This window comes from Haplochromis burtoni, unplaced genomic scaffold (assembly GCF_018398535.1).
Source record: "Haplochromis burtoni strain Fernald_Lab_line unplaced genomic scaffold, NCSU_Asbu1 Contig_152, whole genome shotgun sequence".
Taxonomy (NCBI): Eukaryota; Metazoa; Chordata; class Actinopteri; order Cichliformes; family Cichlidae; genus Haplochromis; species Haplochromis burtoni.
This window is the reverse complement of record NW_024582513.1, coordinates 988,035-996,521: the sequence shown is the minus strand read 5'-3', so window position 1 is coordinate 996,521 and position 8,487 is coordinate 988,035.

Here is an 8,487-nt window from a genome sequence, read left to right as displayed (position 1 = left end):
GGTAGCTATCTAGATTAACACAGGCAGTTAAGCCTCCGTTGCACTAACATAAGTTCTGTTAACTCTACTGATTAGTTAGTTAGGGAAACAGCTTTTGATATATTACTAATGTTAGATAAAACCTTGTTTGCCAATCACACTAAACTGGCTGCTGTTAATTAAGCTGAATGTCTAAAATGTCAAAATCATATTTTTTCTTCTTTTTCTTCATGATGTTCCAAGGCAATGAGGCTAACATGGTAAAAATTGCTTAAAAGTGTCATATTCATTAGAGGGGGTCTTTGAACTGTTGGCTGTTCTTTGGATAGTTCAGAACTTAGTTAGTCCCAATATTTATATGTTTCCAGTCTAATTTCTACCTTTTGTTTAATCCTAATTAGCTGGTTATAGAAACTGTAAAAAAAAAAAAAAAGAGTTGATATTAGCTTTTAGCCCAAGCGTTGCTATTTATAAATCTAGCCACATGACACTGCAGTTAGCATGGGTATAGAGTCTTACTGGGGCTCCAAACAGGATGTGTCAACGGCAACGATGCTACCACCGCTGTGTGCACGCATTGTGATTGAAGTTCATCTTATTTGAAATTCGATAAATCCCCAGTAGCATGCAAGTGCTTAGCGGGCACCAGGCATGAAAGGCAAAATAGATTCACGTTAATAGTGTGTATCTGAATTCCTTGAATTGGATGACCTAAGTTTGCATTTGTATTTAGGCCTTGGGAGAAAAACCTTTTCTCAGAAACATGATTCAATCCAAGTAGACATGTTAACTTAAGCAGCTAGGTTATTGTAGGCAGGCAATATATCTAAACAGGTAAAAGATCAACAACTCTATTAAGCTTCTTAACCCTCTCGAGGCAGGCGTTGCCGATTTGCAACAGTTAAAAACTAACAACCTGATTACCCCACATGCATATTTTATGTTTTTTTTTTTTTTTTACCACTGCAGGACTTGGTTGTGCATTAGCAACAAAAAGTTTAATTTGAGCCTGAGAGGGTTAACTGAGGTAATAAGATATAGAAGTTTTTGCTTGAATATTTTATTGACGGGTGATGCAACCCATCTGGAAATTATGAAAAATCCATCTATTCTGTCGTGTCCCCAGCCAAAGCCACCAGTGAGGATAGTAAATGCAGCATCGATGTTTCTGTTATGAACTTGACTAATGAGCTGAACTTTGAAGCTAATAAGCACTTAAAACTTTACCTAGTCTAGTTTGTAATAGTGCACAACACTGAAATGTTAGAATCTCAGGATATCTGTGTTTAAAAATTATTAAGAGGCACGGAACTGATGACTCTTTAAATCTACAGATACACAAATAACAGCACATTCTGGTATGTGCTGATTTGGTTACTTATTTTAAGACAGATTTTTTCCATTATGTAATTGCAACTACACAGATAGCTACATGTATTTAAAGACATATAAAGTGCAAGTATCCATCCGCTTCTTAAACCTTATGTTCTCCATGGTCACAGGAGTGGGCTGGAATCCATTTCAGCAAGCACTAGGGATCTGACAAGGGCTCACCTTGACATGTTTCCAGTCTATCACATAGCTAACATGGATGTAGACAAACACATTCACACCTACAAGGCTATTTAAAGCCTCTGGTGGACCTGAACTGAATGTCTTTGCACTTTGGGAGGAACATGGCTTTCACACAGTGGAAAATATTGTGCTTTCTGAGTATGACTGCAAGCGCAGCTGATGAACAGACCTTAAACAGCATCGAAACGAGTTAATACATTTTGTCTATGCATGAAAAGCCTTGTTAGATCATTTGGAGGTCACAGAATGTTAGTAGTGTGGTAAAAGTACATGCTTTACATTTAAAACACTGATGTGCTTTTATTCAGGTTGTTGCTTCAAATGAGACTGACGACTGGGACACAGGTTGCATCCCAAAGCCCCTCCAAATCCACCGTGCTACTTGATCTGCATAATCAATAAGCTGATTTGGACAGTAATGAATGTTTCTTAAAGTTTAGATTCCTTTGTGCAACATATTTTAAATCTCTCTCTCTGGATCATTACTGCTGTCTTTGCTCAAGGTGCAATTACATTGAGAGCCCATTCTATTCACTTTCACCACCTAAAAGTTCAAGCCCAGACTGCATCCAGGAAAAAAAACAACCCTAATGTGCAACCATATATAGCACCATGCCCTCAGCCAGAGGACAAAGAGTCTTAGCAAAGAGCAAATTAATCATCATGTGTTTTGTAGAATGCAAACTGCCCCACAAAGGCATTCCTGCTCTCTGATTTATTATCATACATCTGTAAAGAATGTAAAGAAAAATGAATCTTAATAGTTCCTGAATTGAAAAAGGGGCAAATATTACACTTGTCAGCAGGAGTCACTTTGCGTCTTTATTCAGGAAATAGGGTATGAAAGGAGGTATATTCTCATAAACGCGCAATGTTTTGTAATCAAATTAAAAGAAGACACTCTTGATTTTTCTTAATTTTTTTGTTTTCAGACTGTCTTCATATCCAGCAGTCCTTATCAAAAGCAAGACACCAGCTAAGCGGTGAGAGCTCTGACAACAACCTGGAGTAGCAATGGCAAATACCTGATTTTGTCCTCTTGGTTTGCAACATTGTATTTATGCTATTTACCTTTTGGGGACTAATATCTGAAAAAGAAATTAATCAAAAGTCAAACGAAACGGTGTCATATATTAGTCCACAAAGGGCAAATGAAAAGACATTAGCTTTCTTTACTGTATAAGCCTTTATTTGTAAAAAGTTGGTTGTTTGAATGATAACCCTTTTTATACCACATACTTGAACACCTTGTATTTGTAAAAAACACATTTTGTTCAAACACCTAAAAAAGCTGATCGACACTATAACATTAATTTTGCACTGACAAAAAAAATACAACTTCATACTACACAAATGTTGATTTCATGAGTACTGGTACTCCAAATGAAATCAAACACCTTATTAAACAACTGAATCAAATAAGCGCCCAATGTGAACAAAACAATTACAGTACAAAAAAACAAATGCATTTTTCTTCCAGTGCCAGTATATCAGATGAATTACATTTCCTTCTTATGATAAAACAACAACAACAGTAAGAATAACAATCCATAACAAATGTAACGAATACAATAAATTCAAAATGAACACAGAAATGAAGAAAAATCATTTACTAATTTATACCGAAACAAAAGGAAAAAGCAAAATAATGGGCTGTTTATCTTGTGGGGTTTTTTTTTTTTGTTTTCTTCCATTGCCAAAATTTAAAAAGTGTTGGATAATTATTTTCTTACCTACTGGTTAAACATGATCTAGTCCTCCTCCTTTAAAGAAGGAGGTACAGTAAACTGATGCGTAAGTGGGAATCAGCACAGCTTCTTTGCGGGAATCCTCGTACAGTAACCGACAACAGACCTTAACCAGAGGCAACTTTTTAGAGAGGAAAATACAGGGAACACCAACTCACTGTGCAATCACATGGCTTACGTTCAGATGCTAATAGCAAGCATCCTTTACATCCTTTGTAGCTGAAGGGCGTTTGATGTTAATGCTTATGCTGAACCTGATAAAACTACAGCATCCGCTTGGTGCATCTGTTCCAAATTGTGTGATTTACAGTTACTTTTGCAGAGGTACATATTCGCGTTTTGCCACAATCGTGCGATAGGTCCTCCAGTTTTATGAACAGTTTTTTTCACAAGATTTGCAGAACTGGCTGTAAAACAAGTGCAATTTTGAGCATGTAAACACTGGATCTTTCTCTTCCTGGCTGTGGAGATGAATCAGATGGTGCGGAGTAAAAATGTAGGAAAATTAACCTTTTAAAACTCAGGTCATGCAAAACAAAACCAGTTACAAGGTACATACAAAATAATGAATGCACCAACAAAAGTTCTTCCAACAGTGAGGAGCCAGTCAGCCTTGTTCTGGTGTTTTGGTTGGTTCAACATGCTCGCATGGTTGTGGTTCACTCTTTCAGTGCCACATGAAGCGAGCTAATGTGGAGACTGGAGATGAAACTTTGGTAAGATGTGTAATGGCATTTAACGTGGCACTTTATAGAACATCGAAAAGAGCACAAGCCCACATTAACTAAACTGTTTAATAATACTATCAGATTCGTGGATCTTTACATGCACCCAGGGAATAATTTTGTATTAATACCCTCACCCCCGCTAAAAAATACTTCACTACCATCCTACACAGATTTGTGCAACTGAGCAGTTGCATTTAGGCAACTGGCTGAGTGCCTTGCTCAAGGGCACATGCGACTGTCTTGTTGAGGAACAGGTAAGAACATCCCACTCGCCTTCTTAAGGCAAACCTGCTCCTCTAGCCTCTACGAGCCAGCAAGCCGATCATGCCCTTAATTTTCTGAGAGGATTCGCGGATGACTGAGTGGTTTATCCATGGCTGAGGTAAATGCAGCAGGTGTCCTGTACTGAAATCTTCTGCAAATCCTAAAGTTATTAGGAGATTCCCATTCGCTGAGAGTGCACCAAGGCCGCATACTGTAATTTCCAGGCATCTTCAACAGCATTAGCATTAGCCTTGTTCTGGAGGGAATGGGTGAACCGATACAAGCTCGGGACCACCAGAAACTCCTTCACTGTCAGAGGACTTTGCATTGATTTCTCCATTATTTTGTGCACACCGTGTATTTCTTCTGTTTCATTTTTTAGGTTTCGTTTGCAGAAGTATGCCAATGCTAGAGAAGCTGTCCATGCCATTAGCAGTGAGGCTAGCTGGTATTACGAACTGCCATGTTTTTGTTCATGCATTAAGAACTATTAAGTGAAAGATATCATATTTACAGTACAATTCACATGTAATTACACATATACACTAGAGGCAAGAAAATTCACATTGAAATCAGTTCAACACATTTTTTCTCCTCCTCCTCCTGCTCCACTCCATGAACATGTGTCAAAAGAAATTTATTTTCTCTCTCATATAAGCAAAAAATTTAAAGTGAAAGCATAGAACAGAAGATCCTCACAGCTTTTTGGGGAACAATGTGCTGATTTCGTGTTCAGAAAGCAGGTAATACATGTTCTTCCTGAAATGAGTGGTGGAATTTTGTTGTTGTATTTTTTCTTCTTCTTCTGCGAGCATGCAAGGGCCGCTAATGTTTTTCCTCCGTATTTACTTGGTGTTTATTAAAGATATGCATTTACTATTGACAAAATATATCTATCTATATGTATATATATATATATATCTATATATATATATATAGATATATATATATATCTATATATATATGAAAATGGATGCTTGAATTGATTTCTGTCAATAAACAAACCTGAACAAGAATGTGATACTTGTGTCAGTTTACATCACAAAATGTAGTGTAAGTGCAAATCATTGAACCCTAGTCAAACGCGTTCCACCAATTTACTTAAAAACACTTGTGGTTGTGATACTTTAACAAACAAAAAGTGCTTGTTTATACTAGAACAAACGGTATAATCTGCCCTCATAGTTTGACCAAACTCTTAGCGAAGATCCACCAAATTCCATTCAAACAGTTTGACAAGCTGTTAGTGTGCAGCACAGGATAAAATGACAAAAATTCTTTAAAAAATTAAGAAAAAAAAGAAGTAAATTGTGTGTTACTGGTATGAACTTCCATTTATCATTACTCTTGTTTTATTGTAACCTGCAACATAAATTGGAATATGTATATCTCTCTCCCCGACTCAGAGAACTCTGTGTATCACTTACCAATTAGGGCTGTCACGATAAAAAAAAAAAATCAACAACATTATCAAAATAAAAAAAGGCACTAATGCTGTTGGTCAAATTCTAATATAACTTTGTTTATTTTGGGTTCTTTTTTTGGCAAATTAATGAAACTCATAATACAACTGCATGGAAGTTATGAGGGACTGTGACTGTAACTCTACAAAGGCATACAAAAAAACAAAAGCAAAACATTTATCACATGTGCATATTTAGCACAAGATCCATATTTCATTCCTAAATATCACAGTTAATGCTAATAAACGGTTATCGTGACACCCCTAATGTCGACTGTCCACACTGTGGGAGTGCAATCAAAATCTGACTGCAAAAAAACGACTGGAAAACTGAGGACTGTGTACAGTAATGATGTCAACTGAATGTCTTACATCAGAACATCCTCATATGTTAAAATTGCAGCATATGTGTAACAGGGATGCGTGTAATTATGTCAAAGGGGCACTCCACTTTAGCATTAGTTGGGCGGGTGTTTGGCGCTACTACTGCATATGTGAACGAAGCTGCATAAAGCTTTTGTGCTCCAAGTGATGCCATTTTGGTGGAGTTTCTTCCATAGATGCAAGACTCTAACATGAAAAGATTTATGAGAATAATAATTTTCTTTAAAAACAGACATTTCTCCTTCTTTTTGCTCTAAACTGTCCATCCAGAGTCTGACAGTCTGATAGGAGTGTGATGCTAAATCAGTGAAATGCTATTTTAAAACTGGTACTGGGCTTTTTTAGACGTGTCGTAACCACTGCCTGTGTTTTTTGTTGACAGCCTTAACTCACTTTCATTTGGCAACTTTAAAAGACCCCACCCCCTTTCTATCCTTTACCCTTGCTACAGTACGCCACTGAATATGTAATCTTCACTTAACAAGAGAACCTGCTCCCGGGCTTCGTCAAAATTTCTCATAAATAACTATTTCCTTTTCTTCAGTAATCGCTGTCTTCTAGCCGCATGATTAGACTTTAGGATCACCGAGACAGCAGACTACTTGGCTGCTGGAACAAAGACAAGATATCCTATATAAACACACTACACTATGTATTTGTGTTACTCTTGTTGTCTTTCTGTAAGATTTCATGGGTTGCTTTATATTCAACAGTGATTGTTCTTCTTTTTTTGCTTCTAGAGAATAGGACAACAATGCATAAAATGTACACAATAAGGAATACTAAACTCAGCTCAAGGCTTGGGCCACATCACAATACAAACTTCACTAAGACGTAAGGAGACAAATTGGTTTCTGATTAGCACTCCTTTTATTTTAACACACCTTAGACACCTTAACTTCATTAACATGTTGCCCTTCCATGCCAGTCTTATCCCAGATGTTTGTGTGTAGTTGCTCTCTTTGTAACTTTTATTTTTTTCTCCGGGGCCAATGCCCCTAACTAGGTTTGGTTGTGTATGTTGCTGCTTTTTGCCCTCTTTTCTGTCTTTCAAAACTTTTACAGAGTGTCAGCTGTCCATCTGCTTTAATATCATAAAACGCTTTTTAGTGGCTACAATTTTTCAACCTATATACACTATTAACCAGGCCTATTAAAAAAACTAAAAATACAATGAATTAATTAATGAAATACAAAATCTTAGAGGTTTTTTTTTTCTTTGCAAATGAACCTGAGCACTGAAAATGCAATGTGTGTGTGTCTGCATGTGTGTGTGTAGGTGTGTGTTTGTGTTTGAGCAAAACAGCAATAATCCATATGGATTGTAGGCCTTTTGGTTGTTACATCATTCAATTTATGGCTATTTCTGGGACACTTTCCCCCCCAAGAATCCTTCCTGCTTATAGGCTGTCGTTTCTGATCCTCGGGGTTTGGCGTATGTGTGGGATGGCACTGACTGAGTTTAAGATTGAAACGTTGAATACTTTTTTCCCCACCACCTTCTGAACGTGCTGCCCGATACTGTCCCGATCAAATAATCTCGACACTGAGAAGAATGCTCAACGAACAAAACAAAACAAAAAAAGAATACTATATACTCAATGACAACTGGTCAAACTGTAGGCGGATATGTTGACTCTTTTGAATATACATGTTCGCACATCTTCACTGCAGAATAATTTCAAACGAATCACAAAAGCAATCCTCCGTTTCCTCTTAGCAAACACAAAGCAGGATATGACGTCAATGAACGCTGCATCTAAAGAGCGTCGTTAGGAGGAAAGAAACAGCACAAATATACTTTCATGAGAATACTGAATGATAAAATGTACAGAATATGCTTTTTTTTTTTTATCTCCAAACAATCAAAATGAGTAATGCATACCTTTGACTCTTTTATCTTGTAATGCCCTAGCTCTAGAACATGTTCTGACACTCTCTGAAATCACAGTATTTTTCAAGTCAAAACCATATCTACAATAATCAGTATTTTGTTTTTAACCGTAATGAAAAAAAGGAGCCCTCTCCCTCAACCTCCAACCCCCCACCCAATCCCCACCCTCCCACGAGGACGCGTTTCTAAAAACAACATGAGAAGAGAAAGGAATACAAGGGTTGTGTTGACTCTCGTCGAGAATGCGGCGGTTGTCCCCCATCCGAGCGGCCCTCTAATGGAGACCATTAGGCCAGAGTTGATGTCTGATAAAGAGAACGATATCACTTCAAAAAACCCAAGGAACAACACATAATCCAAACAAGGTTGCTGTACATAGTAGAACCGGAGATTTCCGTGCATGTTATCCATGGGTGATGGCGGGGGTGGGGGAGGTGGGGGATTCGGCTGTAG